This window comes from Lepisma saccharinum, chromosome 27 (genome assembly GCF_977018435.1).
Source record: "Lepisma saccharinum chromosome 27, izLepSacc3.1, whole genome shotgun sequence".
NCBI lineage: Eukaryota > Metazoa > Arthropoda > Insecta > Zygentoma > Lepismatidae > Lepisma > Lepisma saccharinum.
In genome coordinates this window covers 11005546-11032591 of record NC_139255.1, presented here as the reverse complement: position 1 = coordinate 11032591, position 27046 = coordinate 11005546, and the positions used below count along the sequence as shown (strand labels likewise).

The window sequence follows — 27046 nt, the reverse complement described above, 5'->3', positions numbered from 1 at the left end:
ACCCTGTCTCGGGAATCTGTGGGGCAAGGCCGTGCGTAACGGTTGAGAAGGGGAGTGGGCGTAGAAAAACAGCTCGATTTGCAGCAAACGGCTGGCAGCTGCAGCCGCGTTTTCCCCTCGCACTCGCTTATCCTCTCACGGGTTCATTGGTCGAGCCCTCTGGAATCCTACTTGTGCAGAGGACTTGTTTTCTTTCGCTTGCTCCAGAGTCTCCCGGGAAAGAGTATAAACATGTATATTGTTTTTTTTGTAGAAAGGATTGTTGTTTAGTGAATCAAACGAAAAAGCGGTCGATATGATTACATTTTATGCATTTGTCGATATACTTTGGCAGTTTATGCACATTGATATGTTACTACAGTGAACATATTTGTGTAAATTACATTTTAGGTTTTGTTCTCTCCTTCAAATATAAACATATGACTACAGACATATTATATGATACCAACGCAAGGAGGTATGAAACTGTTCACGATTTAAGCCGCCATGCATTTCTCTTCAAAATGAATACATTTTCAGTTCTGAAATCTTACACAATTACCACCTGTTCTGTGAAACCAATATGCGAATGTAGCCTTCAGAGTTGCTGAAGCTAATATATTTTTAAGGTTCTTCTTTTATTCTAAATCTCTAATTTATATTTACTGCGACTGGATTACATACATAATCCATTATTAAAATTTTCTCAAGTGTGGCCATCTAGTGTACGATAGATGCTTCAGGCGATTTCACGGTTTCTTAATTCCTGAAGATCTGATGAAATGGAAGAATGAACGAAAAAAAAGGAATATCAAGCTCACGCCGAATCACAGGCGTAGTTATGTAGGGGCTAGGAGGGCTATACCCCCCAGATGCATGCAGCATATGCACCAAATAATTAAGGAAAGAGAAACTGTAAAAAAAATTAGAAAATTTATCACGAAACTGTCTTCTAATGTGACAGTCTCACTTAAGTCAAGAAGTTCAAATTATGTTTTGATGCAGGCAGTGTACAACATGAAGTAGACGCAGGGTGCGATTTATTCTCTATACAAATTGAAGTCCATGTGCATTTTATGGATCATGTGTACGGACAAGATTTCAAAGAAAACATATCATCGTTATTTCTATTAATATTCCACCTTGGAGCGCATGGCAAACAATAATGTTGTTGCTTTTAAGCGATAGCGGCTTGTCATACAGCGTTAACATAGTTTTTCAACAATGACTTTCTACAATTGAGTGTCTCTGAACATGAAAGGGAGCCGTCATTGTTGAGACATGACCTTGTAATGAAGAGCTCTTTCGTTCGAAACCTCGTGGAGGCACATTGTACAGTGGCTCGGATCCCAACCCCGATTAGCTTCTATGTGCAAAAAGTAGACATAAAAAATAATAACAATTCGTTGTAGAGACTTAAATATAATAACAGTTTTGACAGGGAAAATGCATCAGAACAAAATGTGAAGTTAGCTGTGGAGCTGCATAGCGTACCGGTACAGGTCATTTAAAAATATACACCTCAATGTCATGTGAATGCAAATGTGTCGCGACTAATGAATTTGAGAAAGATCAGTGGCGTAAATAAAACCACCAGTGCTGTGGGACGCACGAGTTTCTGGGGCGCAGTAAGGATGATACATTAAGAATGACCGAAAATTCACAAAAGTTTTCCTTACGGCGTTAAAATACATCTTCAACCAAATATATTATATTTTTACGCTCCTACAACTGCAAACAGAAAATGTTTATCACTAGAAAAGTAGAAAGTAGAAAGCTTAGAAGAAAACCTTCATTAGCTGAATAGTTCAAGTCATCGAAGAGTAGACGACAGGCAAGAAAATGCTCTCGCTACCCTGACTTTCAACCTTGCAACGAGATTTGCTAATAATTTGACATTTAGGCAAAGAAACAAAATCCGATTTTACCACTCCCTTTTTCAATACCTTGATTTACTACCGTCTTTCGTATCGTTGGTTCACTTCCCGTTGGTCTACATGACGCTTTCCTCGCTATCATGTGCTTGGTAATTTTGTTTTCTCGTTTTTCGCAAAAATTGTGTTCCTTACATTGCCGTGCACTGTTTCACCGCAAAACAATGACGTCGCCGATGCGATGTTGACTTGCGAGCATGCAGGCGGCAAACCTGACTTTTTTGAACGGCTGTAGCACCGAAATGACGCACCAAATGAAAAGAATGTTACTGAGAGAAGTTGTCTGTTTTGATGTCCTCAATACATTTCTGTGGTCCCGGGTCGTCCTGCCCAGAATATACCTGGTATACAGATATGAAAACAAAGTCACTAAATAACGTCAACAAATTCATATATACACAAATCATCAAATCATCATGTAAATATTTCACACGGACGCTGGCGCTTTCACGCAGACACTCTCTCACTCAAACCACACACGTGTATGTATTTAGAATTAATAACTATTTTATGAAGTAGTAAATGCTGTGTCTTTTAAAATAACAATTCCAGACTTTTCATCTGATAAGTAAAAAGTATATAAAATATTATGGTAGTAAATAAATTTTACCCGAACGATTGTGCGGACAACATTTTTAAAAATCTAGACGTGACAAAATAATTTGATCGTCAATTTCGTGTTTAGTGATACCAAATGACAACGAAAATTCACACGGTGACATAATATTCATTAGAAAAGTGTAGAAAAAGAATAATAAAATATCTACTCAATCACAATATCTTGAATATGTGACAAGTGTTGCTCGGCAAATTATCCACGACTAACTTCATTAATTTTCCCCTTGCATTCTAACTGGTTTTAAAGTTTGAATCTTTACGCATAGTTTGGCGTTTTTTTCAATTCTTGAAGCTCTCGCTGGGTGAAATAAAGAGAATAAACATGGTGATGGACAATTTGCTAGGTAATCCTTATGCATCGGACTGTTTGAAACGTATTCAATGAAAAAGTTCGTTAACTGCGGTTTGAAAGAAGTGGCATCAGAGCAAAAGTCGGTTTTCTCCTTGTAGTGAAGGTTAACGTTCAAGAATTCTGACCTAGGAAAGGTTCCAAATAACGCATTTTAAGTCAGATTGTCGATCAATGAGAGCCAGTGGTACAGAAATCTAGTATCGAACAATACATCGGCACAGAATGCTATTTATTGTATTCTGTGGTGAAGAGAAAGCAACGTCATTCTTTAATCCCGATTAAGTAACAAGAAATTTATTCACTAGAAAGAAGCTTATAATTACGTTGCATTAAGAATCATGGAATTAGAGCACGTTTGTTGGTAGGCCTAAGTTGAACCTCGTAACAAAATAATGAAAACATTTCTCATGTATGTTGAAATGGCAATCGATTTTAGAATCATTTCAAGTTTTCTAATGACAACGTTACTGAATGTCTTTCGCACACTGATTTTATTGTATCTTTAACTTTCTTTATGTACATTGAATCATGTTTTGAGGCTTCATTCAGACCCACCAAAGGGAAGAGATCTGTATATATAAGTTATGCATGACGTAACGGTATGTTTAATTTAATTACAAAACAAAAGGGTAGGAATGAGATGACCAAAGGGTCGAATCGAAATGAAGACACGAAAGCATCTACATCTTGACAAGACGAAGAAGAGGACCATACTTAATCGACACTTATTATATTATTAGCATTCTTGGGATGCATCAGGCATTTATACTAACAATGCGTCAAGGTTCCAATTGTTGAATCGTTGCTGGAAAGCGCAGAAAGCTTTGGATTGTGATCAAGTAACGTCTGATTTAAAGTTCTCTCAATTTTCCTAGTGGAATAATACAAAAATATCATGCAGCGACAGGTGACAGAAGCCAGACAGACCTCATGTCTCCTGCACGCTGTGGTCAGAAGACGAATGCAAAGCCCTGTCATGCAGGAAGCTATGATAATACCAAGAGCAGCGCGCAGGATGATATTTCTTGAGATAAATGAGCTGAGGATCATATTCATTGCTCTCTTCGAAAGGTCCTACAACCTTCAGTTGTACGGTACTCCTTATTTGGATATTTTCAATATAGCAGCAGAGTACTACTTGTCCCATGGTGGTGCATTTATCACGGAAAGCCACGAACTTACTATTTGCACAGAGCAAGAAGTGTGCGACAGACTTCTACAAATTTCAGTTTGCGATTTAAACCAACCGATGAAAATTATTGATGTCAATAAGCAGCCAGTAGTTAGACAGAAACCATTTGGAGGACACGAAGTAGTGAAGGAACGTCTAAGTCTTGCGGGATTGGATCACGCATTTCACAGTTTGAGTTTATACATGTTGAGACATTGGCGTATTAAAGAGATCATCGTAGAATGCGATATATATGAATTAAGATACGTTGGGATGCTGTTTATGGTCTATTCCGAGTGTTCCGAGCAAGGTCTTAGTATGCAAAGTGTAAACAGAGTGCAGTATGGAAGAACCGCAAGTATTCTTCATTTTCTTGCTAGACAGCCAGCTTCAAAGGACATAGTTCATTCGCATTCGGAGAAAGATGACGGAACGAAGTTCTGCAAACATTCGCAGGAAGATGACGAAACGAAGATCTGCAAACATTCGCAGAAAGATGACGAAACGAAGTTCTGCAAACATCCGCAGGAACTGAACTTAAACGTTTCAACAGGAAACCTCAGCGACTTAACACAGAATGTAAGAGTGTCGTTGTTTAGCAGAATCACAGATTTCATTGGACAATATTTTTGTTCTTGTAAGTTCGCCTTCAGACGACATCAAAGTGAGTTGAGTGTCAATCACATAGAATGGAGGGCAACCAGTGACAACAATGACTTTGCAATGGTGGACTATTTCTTGCTAAAACATCTTGATAGAGAATCCGAGAACAAAAGTCAGGCAGACGATAGACAAGAACATACAGAAGTATGCGATGCAATGACGAAAGAAAAAAAAGCAATGTATAGAAGGGAAGAAGATATACCCATTTCAAAGTATATGGACCAGTGTACCCAAACGGACTATACAAAACGACAGAAATTTTTCATGGAATATCACGATATGCATATTCACTTTCTAAGAATGATAAAGGAGCCGTGTACGGAGGAAATAGGATTTGATGTGGTCCAGAAGTTGCGCACTTTACATAGGAGTGACGATCTGAGAATGATTAAGTTAAGACAAACGGCTTCGCAACTGATCCAGGAATCTGACTCCATTAAAGACACGGTGAAAACTTTTGCAAAGAGAGTCGAATGTCAGTATAAAATGACTGGAGTAAGAATCGAACAAAGCACTGATGATGTGAGGTGGCTAGATCTTCCAGACGACAAAGGGCTTCAGTGGAATTTCTCTAGAGCAGAACACCAGAGAAATATTTCTGATCGTGCGCGAAGCTTTGTAGAAGTACGCAGTGGCTTGCGGCATCTTAACCAATACAGCCCGGAAGGAGAAAAGCGAGACAAGGCAGAACAGGCTGAACATATTTCGGAAGATGATCTTCGCGATTTCTACGCCTGGACCATGGAGACCATCAGAAGTTTGGAGGACACCGTCAAGAACTTTGAGGAAGCCCCACACACTGTTTCCGGTGATACCCTCCGAATAATGTTCGACGTGCGAGATCAGTACCGCAACGTTATGAAGAACGTGGTGTCGAAATTCAAGAAGTCTGTGTCTGACAAAGTAAAAGAAAAGGAAATTCTATGTCGAACAGTTGATATACTTCTTGCGGAGACAGAAGCCAATTATAAGTTAGTATGGAAGCAAATCATCATCAGATGCGATAAACTGTTGATATCTAAACAGAAAAATGAGCCTCGAGAACGTTCAAAGGTGAAGCCAATATCTTCGAATCAGAAGCAGCAGAAGAAGGATGAAACATCGGATTTGTATCAGGAATTACGAAAAGAAGACGCTCAGATGGAAGAAACCTGTTTCAAAATTAAAACAGGCTCACAGGACAGGCAGCACGGAAAAGAAAATATAGACGGCCGGAAGAAAGAAAAGGACTTGAAAAAAGTGAAGACAGAAGTTAATTATAAGTTAATAACAAGGCAAAACGACATCAGACAAGATAAACTGTTGATATCTAAACAGAAAAATGAGCCTCGAGAACGTTCAAAGGTGAAGCCAATATCTTCGAATCAGAAGCAGCAGAAGAAGGATGAAACATCGGATTTGTATCAGGAATTACGAAAAGAAGACGCTCAGAAGGAAGAAACCTGTTTCAAAATTAAAACAGGCTCACAGGACAGGCAGCACGGAAAAGAAAATATAGACGGCCGGAAGAAAGAAAAGGACTTGAAAAAAGTGAAGACAGAAGTTAATTATAAGTTAATAACAAGGCAAAACGACATCAGACAAGATAAACTGTTGATATCTAAACAGAAAAATGAGCCTCGAGAACGTTCAAAGGTGAAGCCAATATCTTCGAATCAGAAGCAGCAGAAGAAGGATGAAACATCGGATTTGTATCAGGAATTACGAAAAGAAGACGCTCAGATGGAAGAAACCTGTTTCAAAATTAAAACAGGCTCACAGGACAGGCAGCACGGAAAAGAAAATATAGACGGCCGGAAGAAAGAAAAGGACTTGAAAAAAGTGAAGACAGAAGTTAATTATAAGTTAATAACAAGGCAAAACGACATCAGACAAGATAAACTGTTGATATCTAAACAGAAAAATGAGCCTCGAGAACGTTCAAAGGTGAAGCCAATATCTTCGAATCAGAAGCAGCAGAAGAAGGATGAAACATCGGATTTGTATCAGGAATTACGAAAAGAAGACGCTCAGATGGAAGAAACCTGTTTCAAAATTAAAACAGGCTCACAGGACAGGCAGCACGGACGGTTAAACACAGACGATCGGAAGAGAGGAAAGACTTGCATAGTGAAGAGAGAATCCTTTTTCAGGAAACAAGACATGAAGATTAAAGACGGTCGAAAGAAACGAAAATCTAGCCAATACGCAGGAACTTTTCCAAATGAAGGAACTTTCAAGGATAGAGAACTTCTTCGAGATGACCAACAACCTCAAGAAGACGAGCGTCCTAACTTTATTAGGCGAATTCGAAGATTGCTATGCATGTGTTAATAAAAAAACTGGAAGCGTGTATCAATATAACTACTTTGAAATAAATTACAGTATTACAATACTAACAGAAATAAGACTCTGAAATTTAGGAATATCTTTGTTAGTTGATTTAAATAGTTAAAAGTCACAAAAAATTGAAAAATAGTCAATGGTGAGAAAATAAACATGATTTCTCTCTAACACTCTCACACGCACATACATGTGTATGTACTATGTGTTTGTGTTATGTGTGTGTGTGTATGTATGTATGTATGTATATATAACTCTCTGTTTGTGCGGTTGTTTAAATATGCATAAAATCAATTTCAGTTACCTTATGCTGATTTCATACGGCCTGGATTAATCACCATAATGATTGATGATAAATGATTAATTGATGGAGTAGAGGGCGCTTGTGGGACACTTTGCAAACCATGAGCGAACAACATTCGCCACACACATGTAATTTGTACAAAAGTGAAACGCAGTGTCAGAACAGATTCTCTTTTATTACAACTTCGATTCATTTGCGCCACCAATGAAAACATTTAAGAAAAAATGCTATGTAGTAATGATATGTTTATAGTGCTGGATGGCCGAGACCTTCTACAATGTTCGAAACTGGACTTTGGCAATTCGGCGCCATTTTGGCTCCTAGTTCACTAAACTTAGTCGCCCAATTGAGGCGTTGCGGATACGAAGGGTGAACTCAACAAACGTGCATTGTGAGGGAAATCCGTTTCAAGTTGTCAAGCACAGTGCGAACTCCACAAACAAACACTTTGAAAATAACGCATGAAGCATTCCGATCTACTGTTACCAAGTTTTTGTGGAGTTCGCACTGTGCCTGACAATTTGAAACGCATTTCCCTCTTTCCCTCACAATGTACGTTTGTTGAGTTCGCCCTTCGTATCCGCAACGCCTCAATTGTACCTCAATTAAAAAAAAAAAATTAATGTGTGAAAGACATGAACATTCCTTTAAAATTTGGTAGGGGTTAAAATACTACAACAATTAAATTAATAGGATTCGCAATTTATTTCAAACGTATTGTAGTTTGAAAAACACTATTTTATACAAACGTTGTCTCAAATGTCCCATTTGATGTTCATATGAGATGGACATGCCATGTCCAAAAGGAAAAATGAACATTAGTAAAACATATAATATTTTAATCGCTACTTAATGCCATTGTATAAAAATTAACTGAACGAGAGCGGGAATTTCCAACAAATATTACTCTTTTTGGAAGTTACATACATAAGCTATTTTACATATCTCGTACCATACTTCTCAATATCACCAATTTCGACTGGTGGATTCACACAGTGCTTTGGATCCCACTTTAAACTGTAGGTTCAGTACCGATTAGCCTATCTGTGCATAAAAGTGGACTCAAAACTCAAAATCAAACTCAAAACTTACCAATTTCGAAACATAAAAAGAAGAACGAGCATCTGGTTATGCCTGTGGGGAAAACAAACAAAAGACACTCTGTTCGTCACCAATCTAAGTTTATTTACCAAAAGTGGCGACTTAAACATTTTATATAAGAACAAAACCAAAACTTCTAGTCACATTTTGCGACTTGCAACTGCTAATTTCAAGCACTGGTATCCTATTAACAGCACTTCATTGCTTTAACTATGACAAGTATATAATATATGTTTCGTACTGAAATATTTGTGCATAATACAATGCACGGAGTAATTTATCCATCACTGCAGAGAAAATAAAGAACCATCTAAATATTTAAAGGTTAAAGGATTTGTTATTCAATTTTAGTTTGCTATCATGCAATATTCTCTTTCGGTTAATAACTTGTATTTAATGTTCCAAACACTAACTAAACATTAGTTTCCTTCTGACTTCAAGATTGTTTCCCCTAGTTCCGTGGTGTCGGGCTTTCTAGGTGATACTGCACGTACATATGAGTTAAAGAAGTGAATCTGGTGTTACTGGACAAACACGCGCTCATATAAACACTGAAGAAAGTAAATAACAGCAAACGCTTTGACACTTCCTTTCACAATACTTGTATTTCCTGTTACACACACACACACACATAGCTATATATATATATATATCCATATGTGTATCTTAGCGATTATGTGTGTAAGGTGCGAACTTCTGATAAGGCGACCAAAAGTCAACCTTACTTCCACGCAGTACACACTAGACTGAATTTTGCAGACGAACGAGGCTCTGGCGACTGGCACTATGTCCAATATAATTCAATATGTTGTCCTGTTTTTTGTCCCTATATGTGCTGAGTGCCTCTTTGCAGTCTCAGCTTTTAAACGGTCAGAAAATTTTAAGACTATAGTTACAACACGACATTACAGTTATGGTATTTTAGTTATGGTAAGGGGCTGGACACCGTATAGTGTGACGGCTGCAAAATAGCCTTAGTGCTGACGCACCCAAAATTTTAAAATCAAATCAAATCTTAGCGATTAAAAAAAAGTGACAAAAAAAAAGAGAGATAGTAAACCAAATCAATGAATCAGTGAGTATATTCCAGGGAGTTATATACCCACTGTTATCTATTTGATTCCTAGGGGAATCGTCCCATTAATACCGACGATTATATTATATTCATTACGTTAGTACAGTACAGTGAACATGGGTAATAACATCCCATGTAGATTAGTACACAAAAGACTACGAAAAAAATGTAAGATATAAAGAAAGAGATAACGTAAAACATTAGAGTATTAAAATACTCGAAACCTGAGGCCGAATTGGAAATAAATTAATGCCGGTATGCTGGTATGCACAGACCTCTCTTTTGATGTAACCTTTTATTTTTCAGTCCTTACGTTTTTAGCACTTTGAAGTTTAACTTCAGTTATATCGCGTTTGTTGGAAGCACGGGGGGAGTTAGCTAGGGGCTAGGGCGACTAAGACCCCCCACATAACCCGACATTATCCCCCCCACCAAACGCATCCGACCTTTGCACAAAATAATTAAGGAAAGAGAATCTGCTCAAAATAAAATATAAAACTCGTCACGAAACTTTACATTTTAGAATTAACAATATTGTGTATTATTCTTGTGGTGTGACAGTAACTTAAGGAGAGAAGTTCATAAGTATCTCTTGATGTAGAAGTGAGCAGAAGGCAGGTTCAGAGTGCGATTTGTCGGGGAGACCGCCTCACTTTCTCGTTACGAATGACATTCCAACCAGCAATACTCATTTCTCACTTACTTAGTATGTAAACCAACACTGCATGTTGTTGATGTAACGATATGTTTTGTGATTATTTAACATAATTGATTTTTGCAGCTATTATTTATTGGGCAATACTTTTATATTTTCTTTAGTTCTCTATAAAGTTAAAGTCCACGTGCAAAATACACATCTCTCGTTAATCAGTTTTTCTTAGATATAATGTTGCTCAATAAATGTTGGCAAAACTGATATGCTGCTGTTCATTCCTATTTTGTTTCTGATTTGTCAATAGGCAGTACTGGACTACAATCTGAAGAAACGAAATTTGGGATGTTCTTGATTTCTGTTCCATTGGATACACTTAATAAAGCAATAACGTTGTAAGCGTGCAAGGTAAATAATAAGATCTGCATGCAAGGTTTACATTAATGGACACAAATTAATAAATAATACGTGGGCTGTTCAAAAAGAAAAAGAGCGGACTTTTGCAGTACCAGCTTTATTACCGCAATTACAACATTACACATGCTTGTCCCCAGAGGCGCAACCACGAATGTTTGTCCGGGGGGAGTGGCAAGTACCAGGATAAACGCACCAATAATAATAATAATAATGACATTATTAGTAGTATTATTATTACTACTAGTGTAGTAGTATCAAAGACGTTATCATCCCCATGAATTACGCAAAAAGGGGTAGAAGGCGGTGCTAAAGCATTTCTTTGGAACAAACGATTTGATATATTTTTTCAAAACGTTCAATTTCACATTAGCTAATAATGGAAAACAAGTGCACCAACTGTATTTTTGAATGGCAGTAAATGAATGATAAATCCGTTCCGAAGGTAATTGTTTTTTTACATACAAGATGTATAACTTTCATCTATAAGATATGTTTTACACATATGCAACACGGAGCGACATAAAATAAGAAAATACATATGCAACATGATAACACAAATTGTGTACGTATTCAAAGTCTATTCAATACATATATACAACACATATTAATTAAATAGTACATTACAGAAAACAATCACAACGCGAGCAAAGCGAGGAAGAAAATTGTTAGATCCAATTTTTGCAACTGAAAACAATATTGATTTAGTAGGGCGCAAATGATTTCACGGGGCGCAATAGCATTCTCTCTCTTACAACATTTTAAATTTAGATGGCTCGGCGTCTGTGGCTGACTCCCGCCGTCCCCTAGTTATAACTCTGAACTTGACGAGCAGTGGCAAAAGCAGGAAAATTTTACGAAATGTATTCTTATTTGCATAATATCTGAGATCGAACACGCAACTGCTTATCTATGCCCACCTACAGGAACTCTTGGCCGTCAACGTTTGCTCTCCACCTAGAATTGATTTCCATCGAAGGTTTGGGGGGGGGGGGGACGGGCCTCCTGCACCCTCTGTGATTGCGCCACTGATTGTGGCCTTCAAAGTACTCAACCATGCGTGCAATATAGACAGTGTTCCCATCGTTTCTGCCACAGTTCGGACGCCTCCTGGAACGCATTTTTGGGGGTATCTCTCGATCTGTGTTGTCGCGTTCTGCTGAATTTTGTCTACACTTGCAAAATGACGTCCTTTTAAGTTGTCTTTTTATCTAGGGAAACAGATAAATGTCCGCAGGGCCAAGTCTGGAGAGTAAGGTGGGCAGGGCACGACGGTTATCACATGAGCAGTCAAAAAGTGGAAGAAAATCAGTGATGTGTGACTTGGCGCGTTGTCATGGAACAACATCCAACTCTTGTTTTTCCACAGCTAGGCCTTTTTCTGCACACAGCAGATCTCAAAATTGTCTGACATGACCTGATCCTGATGTCGACTTCCTCACCAACCGCTCCGGCAGTACAACGACGATTTGTACGAACAATGGACAGAACAGCATCGATGTGTTCATCGTTTTTTGACGTCGAAGGTCGTCACGATCTTGATTCTTCCTCGATCGATGTCCTCCCGTGTTAGAAACGCCGAAACCACTCATGAAATTGCAATCGGCTCATACAGTCCGCTTGCTCAAGCATTTGCCAAGTTTCACGTTAATATTTCCCCAGTTTAAAGCAAATTTCCACAGAAACACGCTGCTCCGCCCGTTCCTTCATCTTCACTGCTGTGAAGCGAACGCGACGTGCTTACTTCGGTGGCTCTAACCGAGCTACTGGTGAGTGTAGCGTGATGCGGCAAGCGACAGTGCGTTTCTGAAGGTTGCCGCTAGAGGATGCCACCTGCCAGAACTCGCTATGAATAATGGTTCGTACACTATGACAAAACTCCGGTCTTTCTTGAACATTGAGATAGTAAACCCCTCTGATAAAATCACAAATCGAACCCTCGGTTGGCGCACATTTTCATTGGACAGACAGTAAGGACTTACGAAAGACAATATTCACTAACTTGTACAAAATGCTGAACATTGTACAGTGTCTGCAATAAGACGTATCAAAACATGTGTAGGGTCAATCAAGGGGAAAGGCACATTTTCTTCTTTGGCACTTGAACATGTAAAAGGAAATGATGGTGGTCAGACAAAGAACTTTTTCAAGAATTTATACGGTGGCCCCCGTGGCGGCGTGGTTACCACATCGCGCAACGACGCCAGGGGTACCGGGTGCAAATCCCGGCCTGGGCATGGATGTTTGTGGGTGTCCATACATCAATTTCATCATATCATCACTTATCCCCATCTTCGCAAATTAGTCAAAAGTTGCACAAAAGGCGAAGTAAAATAAACCAAATCAATCAATGAAGAATTTTTACAGAAAGCCAAAAGTGGACTTCTATTGAAGTTGTAGATAAGACAAGTACGTAATTGGTGTAATATCTTCAAGTTTTGTCACGAATGTAATTGCAAGTGGTTCTCGGTTGTATTAAAATTAGGAAAATATAAAGTATCCTTCTAGAGATTTTACATTACCTACGAGGTACATACTGAGAGTAATGGCAATAATTTTAAAAAAAAATCAGAATCTATCAATACACGGAAAGTAAATCATCGCAAAATATAAAGTTTACTGAACGCGTCGAGACACTGGGACGTCATTAGCTTTGTTCACAAAGGGGCAGTCAGTTGTTTAAAAATGGCTGACAGTGATGTTTCGTAGCGACAACGTGCTCAGATTGAATTCCTTGTTAAAGAGGGAATTCCTGCTGCTGAAATTCAGAATAGACTTCAGCGTGCGTATACAGATGTATGCTTGGGTGCTACTAGTGTAAGAAGATGGAAAATAACTTTAAAGAAGGAAACACGAGCTTCAGAGATCAGCCTCGGAGCAGTCACCTACGAACTGCCTTCATGAAATGCAACAATAGAAAGCACACGGGTGCATTCTGGTTGAATTTCTTGAACCTGGATAACTATAAATACTCGCCGTTATATCCAAATACTACAGAAGCTCTGTCATGCATTGCGGGATAAACATCCAGGAAAGATAATCATCGTTCTACACGACAATGAACGCCCACACTCTGCTCAGTTCACCAGGGAGGAAATTTGGAAAATGGGGGCGGGAACTTCTGCCTCACCCTCCCTAGAGTCCCGACAGTGCACTCTCCGACTATCATCTATTCTGTTTTGTAAAGGAACAGTTACACGGTCAACGCTACCAGATGATTGAGGACGTACAGAAAGCAGTGTGGCAGTGTCTGCAAGTAGCTGGAACGGAGTTCTACCGCAAGGGTATTTTAAGCTTCCAGAAAGGTGGGGATAATGCGTGCATGGAAATGCGCCTTTGTTGAAATGTAAAGAAAAGTCTGTAGATTATGATGTAGCACGATTATCTTTAATAAAATGAAACTTGGGTCATGAAAAATTGTTGCTCATTACTTTCACCATGACCCTCGTATGTAGATAGGTCTTTTAAATGTTAAATATTAATTAATTATTAATTAAAAGCATTATAATTTGTTCATTACTATGAACACAGGATCATCCATTAATATAAATATAATTAATATTATAAGATATACAAATGATAACTTCTTTATTCTAAAGAATACGTTTTATATCATAAATTTGCTCCCATCCATAATAGTGTATTTTATTTATTCCTTGCATGCCTGCCCCCGTGGCGGAGTGGTTAGAACATCGCGATACGACGCCAGGGGTCCCGGCTTCGAATCCCGGCATGGATGTTTATGAGTGCGTGCGTTCATCAATTTTATCATCACTCATCCCCATCTTCGCAAATTAGCCAAGAGTGGCACAAAAAACGAAGTAAAAATAAAGCAAATCAATAAATTATTCTTTCATTAAAGTTACACCCTAAATTAAACATGAGCTATCGATGCCAGTGGTCCCGGCCATGGGCATGGGCGTTCTTTGTGAGTGCCCCTTCATCAATTTCATCTTATCATAACTCATTCCCATTGTCGCGATTAGCCAAAAGTATCAGAAAAGCGACGCTAAATAACAAGAATCAGATGAAATGTACATAAACACAGTTCCATTTATTTTGGATGTAACGTTAGTTTATGCCCCACTATGTGAGCGCCACTTAATTTATGCTACCTCCCATTAGGGGTGGAAGTCCTTTATGCCACAGTTATATCTCGAGGGTTATGGGCTCTTCCTTATAATTGTGAATCAGAACAGCAAGTATCTTCTAATGGAGATGACATATATGAAGATTATATGATTGTATCTTCCTTTACAATATATGTTTATATTATATTATTTTGTTACACATACATATATATTTATAGCACCCTTCTTTGTATATTAAAAATTTCTCGAGGTACACGAATATGAGTTAGGAAACACAAAATTGTATCGGTCTCTCAACTTCTTACAATTTCATAAATATTCATGCATGAGAACTTAAATTGAAGTAGTTACATCCGCCTATATAATTATTATTCTGTCCATTCTTTTCTTTTTACGTTGGCAATCGTTATTAACTATCTTATACGTTGTATTTTATGTTTCTATTAACAATTATATAAGCAGAAACAATAATTTTAACTTTCTATCCTAGTGCTGCCATCTATTTTTAACTTCAGTGAAGTTTATACGCACTGACCTCTCCTGGCACGTAACATAGATAAGATGTTGGGATCACCTGTTTCCTGGAAAGAATGGCCACTATGATTTTCGTAACAGATGAAACCATGAATAACGTTAGCCCCAATTATCCCACTTATGTGGGCTGACGGAACTCCGCCTAGTCGCTGAATTCAAGATATTGAAGCAGAATCGTGTATTCTTTTTCTATTTGACATCCATTTGCTACCAATTTAGGTTAACTGCTACAATTAGGGTGGAAAATGATGTAATGAAATTGATGAAGGGGCAGCCATAAACGCTCAACAATGCACAGGCTATAACCTAGAGCCGTTGTCTGAAAAATACCTAAAACTTGATTTATTTATTGAATATGATATTTTGGGTGCGTCCGCCCTTAAGCTATTTTGAACCCACCACGTAAGGGTCCAGTCGCTTACCATAAATAAAATATAACTAATATAACATAACTGTAATGTCGAGTGTCTAGAATATTCTTACTTGGGTTAAACAAATAAGTTGTTATTGTATTCCTTTTTTCTTTTATACTATATTTGATAACAGATGTAAGCAAATGGTTACGTGTAAGGAAAGACATTAATTAAAGCCTTAACTTCGCCATGTACCAAAGCCGATATATAAATAAATAAAAGCTGAGGCCGTATACACATATAAGGAGAAAACACATGACAACACACACACACCCCGTCGAGGATTATACAGTGACGTCGCTTGGGTTCACATACGAGTGTTCACAATAATGCTTTTGTACTGAATTTACTTCTCTCCCTTCTAACTTCATCTTCAATGGAAAAGTGAGAATTACAATTCAACATATTTTCAACAACTTTCCCCCAAAATCACGCTATATTTGAGGTAATATAAGATTTTTTAATACAATTAACACCCTTTTAATTACGTTATTTATAATTAGTAATGGTTAGTCCAAACTAATTAGTATAGCTCAGGTATGTACAACTCAATACTACCATGCATCGCAATCTACATTTTGATACACGGACATTGTGTTAACCAACTACATTCATTCAGCATTGAAAGCATTTGCATCGTTAGCGGGACGCTTCCTCCCAAGAGTCCAGAAAAAGTGTGTATGTAAGATATTTGAGAATTATGCAATATTCCCCCCGCCCACAATATCTCTGTTGCGATGCTTATGATTGAAGTACCAGCCAATGTGACATTGCTTATATTCTTTCTTCCCTCATATTTCGTATTCTTCCTCCTAACATAATTTGCCATGGTTCAGAGAGATTGATTTTTGACCATTTAAAGAAGGGGTTCCCAAACTTCTTCGCGTCACGGCGCCCTTGGTGTTTCAAGATTTTTCCGCGGCGTCCAAGTCAGAATGTAGGCCTATGTAACACATGCAACGCTCTGTTACTTGTAAGGTTGCTTGCTTTTAGTAAAAAAATAAACACATATTTCAAATTCAGTACTAAATAAGCACATATTTGAAACATTCATATCATTGACTAATCATTCATTGGAAATATTGCAACATTTCGCGGCGCCCCAGGGCGCCGGGGCGCACACTTTTGAACCACTGATCTAAAGCGAATAGTAAGGTAAATCGGGGTATTAAGACCACCAAATTGTTATTTCATTGAAGAAATTTATCAGGAGGTGTTCTAGAAAACACAAACAGGATGCATTCTGGAATGTATATTCTCTAGTTTACATTAATGAGAACACAAACGAGTAGGAATATAATGCAAAGGCAAAAACAACAATGAATTGAAAGGTAGGTTGCCCCTTTGCTGGGTAATAAGGACCAGCCAATGCGGTATCAAGGACCGGTCCGCTTTTGAATGGTACGTTCTTCTATTTTGAAACACAATAATCTTGAACTACGTCACACAAGTCTTGTTTGTTCATTCCAAAACCCCACTGAGGAAATAGAATGAAGCATTGCTCTAATTGTGATTCTTCTGCAGCTGCTAGTGCATTAGTCGTCCCAGGATGCGCTTTTAACTTCATACAGCCGCTCAGCAGTTCTTTATGGCGTTTTCGCGCGTCTGCCTTTTGGCTGGTTCCGTTTCCCGGTCTTAACTACGCAGCTTAGACGCATTTGTGTGCAGATTACTATTTACACAAACAAAAGAGGATCACAGACCGTACACACAGCTGGTGTACCTGCCGCTTCGCATTTCTTTTCGTTTTTTATGAAATTCTAGCACACGGTCCTTAATGCCCCGTGGTCCTTAATACCCCGGTTTACCTAAACACCTATTCATTGTCGTCATTAACATCGTTACAATCCTTACTCTCATACATTGCACGAAACGAATCGTTCCGGAGGCAGTCTTTTGGATTCGAGTCCATTATATATGTGCAAATGGTAACAAACTCCCAGGATGTGTCCTTTGCCAATGCATGCATTCGGGTGAATTGATCAATCACAAGTACTGGCCGATGATAAAAGATTAACTTATCTTTTAGATCATATATTTATATACTTGTAAATGCATCTATTGCGAACAAGACTACTTGCTGATTTGCCCGAATAAGTATCTCAAGAACACACATTACGTATGCGCTTTCATTTGCTTGAAATCGGCCAGGTTTGGCGAATTCTCGTTAAAGTTTACAACTATTTTGCACAGACATTTTCGAGTCCCCCTAGACATGCCTTGTATAGCTATGTTGCACTCTGGTGCCGAATGTAAGAAGTATTGCCACTTGCATCAGTGTTCGCACAGCAAAGTGAACATCTTCGGGTATAGTGGCCAACAACCCCTTAGCTGCCAGTTCTATGCAACACGCACAGCAATTGTGTTCAACGCTCTCCGTGGAACATCGTAGGAGTCAGTGTTATCAACTATCTAGAAATGTTATCAGACGTGAAAGAAGTCTTGTCAGAGTAAATTGTGTGTATATACTCGTACATCAACCAAATATATTTTTCGAATAAATATATGTGTGTGTGTGTATTTAATATGTACGTACGTAATTTAAGACATTTACATGAGTGTTCACGTGCTCATGCGAACATTATCAGGATACGCGCCTGGGAATGTACTGGCCGTAGGCCCAGACGCCAGAGCCTCGTTAGTGTGCAAAATGCAGTCCAGGGTGTACTACGTGGAAGTGAGGTTAACAATCGGGTGTACAATGTGGCGTACACCCTACCTAGAAGTCAAATCAAGGGGTACATTACATACAGCATGTTACAGAGTGTAAACTGATATATTTCGTTTTATGTGTCTGGTGATTTTGAAAAGCCTTGGCATTCCTGAATTTCTAAAATTGCGCCACGAATCACCATTTTCTAAAACGGTGAATACTTTGAACAGCGAACACACTAACCTGTTAATACGTATACTTGAAAGTCATGAGATTATGTCTAAGTTTGACAACCTATGTGGCCAAGTTTGAAATAGTAAAACATTTTATCAGAAGGACGTATAATAGTAGAGGAAACTAACGAGAAAAAATGGCCTAACCCGTAAATAATTGCAACCAGGCCTGACCCAAAGAGGGGGGTGGACAGGGGGCCATGTTCCCACCATCGAGCCATGAAAAAAATTAATTTTAACGTACAAAACCTGAAAACAATTACGTTGACTGTCTTTCAAATTTTGCATGAAATTAGATTTTGTCCTTGCGCAAATGAATAGGTTATTTCTGGACAGAGGCAGGTTCTAGAAGTCTGCAGTCTGCAATATTGGGCTATTTTAGTTCTATTACCATTGATGCAAGGCTATCAGACGTTTCGATTTAATCAGGATACGTCTCGGCTCGGAGACAACTTGTTATAAGGGAAGAAAGATACTACAGACATTTTACTGGTTATGTAGGACTTTCTGTAGAATACTGTGTACATTATTAAAATTGTCTGACCTTTTAATGAGTCAAAAACAGTTGTTTGACATTCGACAAATAGGAATCCCTTGATTGTTGAATGGTTTCATCTATTACAGTGTTACTAATGTTTCATATAATTAGAATAGGGGGGAATTTTCTATACTCTTTAAATTATGGAAGAAAGGTTCCTCAATGACTTCAATACAAAACCAACCATATAAGGGGCATTTAGCTCTCCACCTGCACCGCAAGATCTGTTATCCCTTTTCGCCACCACTGAGCAGAAGGATAAAATAACTTTTGTTTTCTTTCTCCAACATCAGGGGTTTTCTGCAACTGATGTTCATTCTGCCACTCAATGGCTTAGGGTTAATTAATATTACGTAAATAGGAAAACCACTTCACAGCAGAATCATTGCTATATTTTTGGGGCACAAAATTGCCTGAAGTACTTTAAACATATATTGTTATTTATCCAAAGCATTCAAGACATTTAGTACATTATTATTTACGAAATTCTGTCAATCGGAATTTGTTTTACTGCAACTTTCCTTCTTTTTTACTTGTAATTGTCTTGAACATCAATACACAGTGGTGTGACCGTACAACAGACAACTTTCACAGTGTGCAGAGGAAATCAAGGCCAAAAAATTTGATCCTACGAGCCGTTGAAAAAGACATTTTCTATCCCACATGTGTCCTCATTTAATAGCTTCTTGGTTGCCGCTGCCATTTATTTTTACTGTCGAATAAGATTCTAAAAGTAAAAATACACCATAGAAACAATATTATGCCAGCAGGCACACTGCGAGGGTCAAGTCACTTAGCCGTTGCCTTCAGATAATTTATTTACAGGGTTTGCATGACTCCAAAGTCCTGGATAGCTGGAGGAGTAAGGAAAACAAGGCTAGGACTGAGGTCATTGGAAACAAATGTTTTTTTTTTTTAAATAAAGGCTTTCAAAACCTGGAAATGTCAGGGGAATTAAGTGATTTTATCTTCGCAGAATTTGTAACCGGAAACGCCTTTCGTTTTATCTTCCCAACAATCTTCCTTTTTGAGTAACGTTGTTTATAAAAAGGTTATTTAATTTATTTTCAACAATGTTCAACAAACGTGATTCATTTGATTAACTTACAAAGTTGAAGTGTAACTCTTATTTTTTAGCATGTTAATCATTACACGGTTATGTAGAATACCTGGAAAGTCAGGGACTTTGCAAGATAGGTGTGAACCCTCATCTATCACCTCCACACACGCACTCCAAACGTTTGGGGAAAATCGGCCATATCGGAAAATGGCGTCAAAGGTAATGAAACGGGAAAAATGGCCTTACAGAAATAATTGCAACATAAATATTTCTTTTTTTTGTGCCAGATTTTGCGGAATGGTATAGTGAATAAGATATTAAAAATCCGCCTTCCAAATGTTTTGGGGAAAGTCCGCCATATTGAGAAATGGCGTCAACAGTAATGAAACGGGAAAAATGGCCTAACAGGCATAATTGCAAAGCTTTTTTTTTTGCACCAGATTGTGCGGAATGTTATATAGTGAATAATATATTAAAAATCAACCTTCCAAATGTTTGGGGAAAATCCGTCATGTTGGAAAGTGGCGGCAAAGGTAAAGCTTTCCGCGCTTTCCAGAATCCACCCGTGGACGCGCTGTTGCACCGCTGATGCACGCTTCGGCTTTTCCTATTTCACCGGTGCGTAAGGTAGCCGCACCGTACAGTACAGTACAGTACTGCTTGCGTGACGCCAGTGTCTGTCCGCCATGTGCAAGGAGTAGGCTGTTTGTTGTCAGTGCAGTTTGTTAGGATCCTATTTCATTTAATTTTTGTTGTGGTTCTCGGCGTGCTGTGTCGACTAACGTTTAAGACTTTCTGTGTTAAAATTGGTAAGATAGTAATACAATATACTATACTATTATTACTGTCTGCTATGTCTAGAACAAGCCCTACGTGTAAACAGTACAGTTTATTCGTTTTGCTAGGAGCCACTTTTTTCCTTAACGATCTCGATCTGGCGGTATGGCCCATACTGAATCGAGCGGTATGGGCCAAATAATGACATGATTTTATCTCAGGGGACGATGCCAAAGTTTAAGAAGCCTGCAGGTGAAGGCCATGGAGAATGGTCCGCTGATATCATGAACTTAGAGAACAAAATGTCGGTCCGGACTTCTGAAGAACGACATAATGTAGCAAGATCCAGTGTGCGCATTAACGGGCGGGGGGGGGGACCTGCATTTCCCCCTCACAAAGAATTTTTATCCCCTGCAAAAGACAATTATTTTTATCCCTGCCAGGGGTGTTTTCATCTCCATCAATGGAAATGGAATTGAAACCATATAGTCTACCATTTATTAACATTTGTGTCCATTAATGGTCCAGTTGTGATACATTTCCTCGTTGAAGAGTATGTAGCATTGTGAATTGAAAAAAGAATAAAACCATTTTGAAACAGAACAATTAACCGAGCCAACAGCAGACTGTTTTCCACTAAAGTTTTCATGGTGTAAGTCTGATATTAGCCATGTATTCAAGTACACCAAAGACTTGTAGGGAGGTTCACAATAGAAATTTGGTCATATTTTTGGTATTACTAGTTCGATACCTGTTTTTGTGTATGAGTTTAGGTTTTCCTAGAATATAAATATTCAACTGTTTCAAAATTACGTGTAAATGTCATCATAAAATGTAAGGTCCTAGTTTAGAACCAATTTGCTATTACTATTAGAACCGCCAGGCAATAACCGGCCGGTAACATTACAAATTGTCATACCCCCCCCCCCCAAAAAAAAAACCTACCTCCCGAAATGAAATCACAAACACGCCACTGAGTGTGCATTCTCCAAAAGCAAAAAGTTTAATTTCGTACAGTGCTTAAATCTATGCTTTGTTTATCAATATTTGTCAATAGATCCATCTTCAATATGTTATCTTGCAACAAGTTTGTAAAATAAATTAATTCATGCTTAAAGGATTTCTTGCATATTTATAATTATTATATTTTTTTTTTGCTTCTTACAAACTGTTCCAGGCGACTAAATTCACACTTCTAGATCATGAACGTTGGGAGGGGAAGTCTAACCGGTTCGTCGACTGTCCCCCTGAAAATTGGCATTCTTCATTTCAAGTCATCAACATAAAGAAAGCTTTTTTCTTAATTGGTAATAGCAGAAATAAGACCCAATTAGCTTGTATCTGAAGAGAATGAACAAAGTGAAAACTGCGATAGATAAAAACTTCAGTGTAAAATAAAGGAATCTATATTCCTTTCCCGGATTCTCTGGAGTAAGAGAACGCGTTCGCGTTCTCGGCGCATGTTGAAGGGTGTGCGCCTCGTCCAATGACCGCGCGGAGGGGAGGGGCATCCACGGGAGGGTGCGACTCGACTGCTCATTCTTGGTCCCGTAGTTCCGTAGTAAACATGTCAGCTCGGAAATCTAGGGGAACTCTGCATTCAGGAGAGCGCCGCATAGTGCTGAATGTGTTCGAGAACCTATTTGAACGAGGTGGTAAAACAGTACATGAATGTGTTTTGGAGACTGCTGCCCTAACGGGAATTGGGAAATCCACCGTCTATAATATCCGGAAGGAAGCGAAACAATCGCGAGGAAAGGATGGAACATCCCTTTTGGAAACGCCGGGCAAGAAGCATCCGAAACGAGCTCAACGATTTGCAGACTTCGATGAGTTTGCGCTAGAGGCATTACGAAGGCTCATTCACAGGGAATTTTTCGCCAAGCAGCTGCCACCGTTTTTTAGGGTGGCAGTTGTGCAAAAAACATACATGTGTAAACACATAAGTTATGGACCCTTTACAAGCCAACTACTGGCGTTCTCGCATTGCATTGTTTTCTTAAAAGACAATAAACGTGCAATATTATTTGTAACTTGTGTAAAACAATACACTGGCCACAGGCCCGTAGCTAGAGGGGGGGCATGCCCCCCTGAGAGCCTGCCTTGCGCCCCCCCTGTGAAAAATACAGAACACATTCCTACCTGGAATTCTCACTAATCTTTACAATTATATCATGTGTTACTCTAGCATTATAACAAAGACACTTATTGATTTTGTGATTTATTAGGGTGTCTGGGATTCCGTATAATGTTGTATCAGGATTGGGAGGAAAAATTCCTGTCCAGATTTAGACTTCGGGAAATGATTTTGCAATATTCAGTATCTTTAACACTTGCGACAGTTTGAGTAGTCTTGTATTAAAGGTGTCTAATGTGTTTGGATGTTTTTCTTGGATCTGTTGCTATGAACTTTGAACTGCTTAAATTTTTGTTTCTCAAGACTACCTTTTGATAATAGTGATTCATGTGGTAGAAAGAGGGAGTGGATATTCGATTTTTGTTACTTAGCGTTGCTTTTCTGCCACTTCTAGCTAATCGCAACAATGAGTGATGACGTGAAATTGATGAAGAGACACTCATAAACAGTGCCGCAACCACAGGGGCAGAGGACATTGCCCCCCCCCCCCAACCTTGAACCGAAGTCCATTCTAGGGGAAGCAAACATTGAAGTAAAAAACTAGACTAGGAGAATCTAAGAATAGCAGGACAATTGGGTAGTCATGATGGAATTAGTTTCTAATGTGTTTCTTGCATTTTTCTTCCAGACGGCCAAGGGCACTTGCAAGGGGCAAAGAATGGCAATTGCCCCCCCAAAATTGTTTTTTTTTTGTTTTGTTTGTTTCTTGCAGTTTCTGTTACTTATCTCTTTTGGGGAGGGGGCAAGTGCCTCTGTGTACCCTGCTATATCTGCCAATGCGACACAATATATTAAAAATTTGCCCCCTCTAGGATTGACTTCGCCCCCCCCCCCCCTACAAAGAATTTTTGGCTACGGGCCTGACTGGCCATTGTTGAGAATAAGAGAAGAAATTGGCAGCAGAAAGCGTTTAGCTTTACGGCCGTTATACCGCGCAGCACTTCGTTGCTTTCATCCCGCACCCTTCCCCACCCAGTCTGGCCCCGCCCACAAGCTTACCCCTCTGCGCGTCGGTACTCCAGAGAATCCGGAAAAGCAGTATAGTAATATTTTCATATTCTACTAAAGAATAAATGGTTCCACAATAATAACAATTCCAAATAACAAATTATATGAGATGTTAAACAACAAACTTTAGGAACTTTTAAAGCTTTTTCTTCCATGAGATGTGTACAATTATATAACAAAATTGAGTAACTAGTAATTTTAGTACACAAACTTATGGAATATAAAAAAAATATATGAAAAGTGTTTGGCTAGATTATGACGAGACTAGGCTAACGAGGCTTCCCCACCCCTATGTGTCCCCACACACTACGTCCGAATCACAAGAATTACTTTGGACACACCCGTCAGGTAGCACACGGCAACGCAACATTGTGATTGCCCTTGCGAACACATTCTATACAAGCGTCAAATAAAAAAATCAATATCAACCAAAAAAAAAAATACAACCCAAGATGTTAAGAAGGAACAGCCTAATGGTTAAATTTCAGACAACCCTCCTAATTATACAACGAATGCAAATTCCCCGCAAGCTCGACGAGAACCTCCCCAGCCGAAAGGAAAATGATGCATTAGTACAAGGTGAAATGTTACATCAGATCTGAAAATGCATCAACATGCTTATTTTCAAACATCTTGCATTTACGAAGAACATATGTTATAAAGAAAAATATATTTTTAAAAAAAGCAATTGCACTGAGCTTGTACATAAATTGTACATAACTTTCGTTGGGGCATGAGTTTACAAACCAAATAACATGAAATGGACTCGTCCATTCACAATAATGTCTTCCTACGTTATTTCACTGGCCTTGCGTTAAAATATCATTGTAACCAAAAGCATTAACTTCAACAATAATATTATTTATCATTTGGTACTTTGTTGCATTATAGTAATTGAGATGATAGAACGACGTAGAACAGTGTACTACAACATTGGCACTGTTTACGTGAAAAAATATTGTCCGGCAAGTTGAAATATCAAGTCGCAGTTACAAGTGAAGGAAATGCATTTGTAAAATTAATATCATACAATGTCTTATGATTTTGTCACATATAATTATCAATGACTTGCACGAAAACAAACGATTACATCAAACAGTTAGTTCGTTCGTGTGCTATTAGTCTAGGCACACGATTTCCATTGTAAATTTAACGAATGCAATATCAAGTTCTCAAATATGCGTTCCACAAAGTACTGGACGTGAACACTCTTATCCAGATCTATATCAGTACGCGAATGTACGTGACGTTAGTAAACAAATACTAATATGTTACAAAAAGCTCCAACTTTCATGCATATATACTGACATTGATCCCACGCGCATAAAAGTTCGTGCACGTAAATCCTATCCTACGAAATCCTGCGAGTGGTTTATCAACCTTGTTTGTTTAAGAATACTATAATAAGCCTACCTTAGCAAAAAGAAAGACGACTGACCTTACAGCAACTTCCTTTCCATGCGTTCCGATTTCAGATTATCACAATGAACAGTTCCTCACTGATATAATTACGGTTAAAACAACACAATTTACCAAGGAATATAGATACCATTTACAGAGTTCAAAACTATAACAATCCATGGTCTGGCTGTTCCGTTCCCTGAATATCCCCCGCTTTCACGCACTTTTCGTAATTCGAAATTCCTTATACAAATTCCCCGTTCACTTTTAACTACAAAACTTAGAAGAGAGCACACAACAAAACATGATTTCACCATAAAACACATTAATCGCATTATGTACATTGAATTTATAAAATTGCTTACATAAATCCCAACCAACGTGCAATGACGTCACACTTTTTCAACAGCCAATGTTCCAGGGTGGCCAGGTTCTGCCTAAAGTTACAAATCGCTTGACTCGACGAAGGTACCAAGTTTACATGGGATAAATATCATTATAATGAATGGCCCAAATACTTAATTATTGATATAAAACGAGAATGTTCCCAAAATTGAAAAAAAAGACATCGGAGCCATCTATTGACAATTTTTTAAGATTCTTTAAACACGTCTTTTGCGATATTTCTTTACCTTTAATATTATATCTATGTTAATGACACAATTAACTCAATTTATGACTATGGTCATAAGATATCTGAGTAGAAAAGTCTTCCCAACTGCCTAATTTTTACTGAAACGTGGTTGACAAAAAAACGTTTGTGACAGTGAGATGCCATTCGCAAGCCATTTCACCATATATAGGAAGGATCGTGCGACTCGTGGTGGTGGCGTTATGATCTGTGTTAACTCAAAATGGCCAAGCAAAGTACGCCACGACTTAAAACGAAACTGTGAACTACTGTGGGTGGAAGTTTCAGTGACCGGTGCCAAGAAGCTTCTCCTTGGCTCTTACTATAGGCCACATAAAAACAGTCCTTTATTCCTCCTCGAAGAATGCCGAGATTATTTACTTGCGGTAGTTGCCCTGGGAGATGTTGCGCTTTCGTAGACTTCAACCTCTCAATTGACTGGCAAGACCCTGTGAATGGAACAGCAAAGTGTACGAACGACGCATGGTTTATTGAAACTTTCATCTGTGGTTTAAACCTGAAACAACATAATTTGTTCAACACCAGGAAGGACAGCAACCTGGATTATGTTCTGTCCACCCTAAACGATATTAGTATCACGCCAGCGTAAGAACCTCCTGACCTCCGACCACGACAGTTTGGATGTTTCTATTCTCATCCCCCCACTCCTTAGAAGAGGTCATCGCCCCTCCATCCAGAACAAACGCTACCTGTGGAACCGAGCGCCGTGGGAGGAGATAAGACTTTCCTCGACTCCTTCCCCTGGGGCTTCTTGGAAGACGGGACCGTCGACGAGGCAGCTGACCGAATTACAGGTGTCATTCAAGCAGCCGTGAAGGACCACGTGCCTACAGGGAAAATATATTCTCATAGATTTCCGTGTTGGTTCGACTCCGAAGTGCGGGATGTACTGGCCAACAAGACACGAGCATGGCAACTTTGGAAGGGCTTCCCGAGTGAACACATGCACAATTCCTTTGCTGCT

The 27046-nt window shown here is 38.7% G+C and overlaps 1 protein-coding gene across 2 annotated transcripts in view; it reads right to left on the bottom strand.

Annotated features, from left to right (window-relative positions):
* LOC145979988 (transient receptor potential cation channel subfamily A member 1-like) overlaps positions 1-25608 on the bottom strand; it is a 172789-nt gene extending 147181 nt beyond the window's left edge. The window contains exon 1 of one of the 2 annotated variants that reach the window (XM_083112930.1): positions 25468-25608. The gene's annotated coding sequence lies outside the window, so the exon portion shown is untranslated. Of the gene's footprint in view, positions 1-25442 lie in introns of both variants that reach the window. The other variant, XM_083112931.1, reaches the window with a different exon arrangement.
* Positions 25609-27046: the final 1438 nt, after the last annotated feature.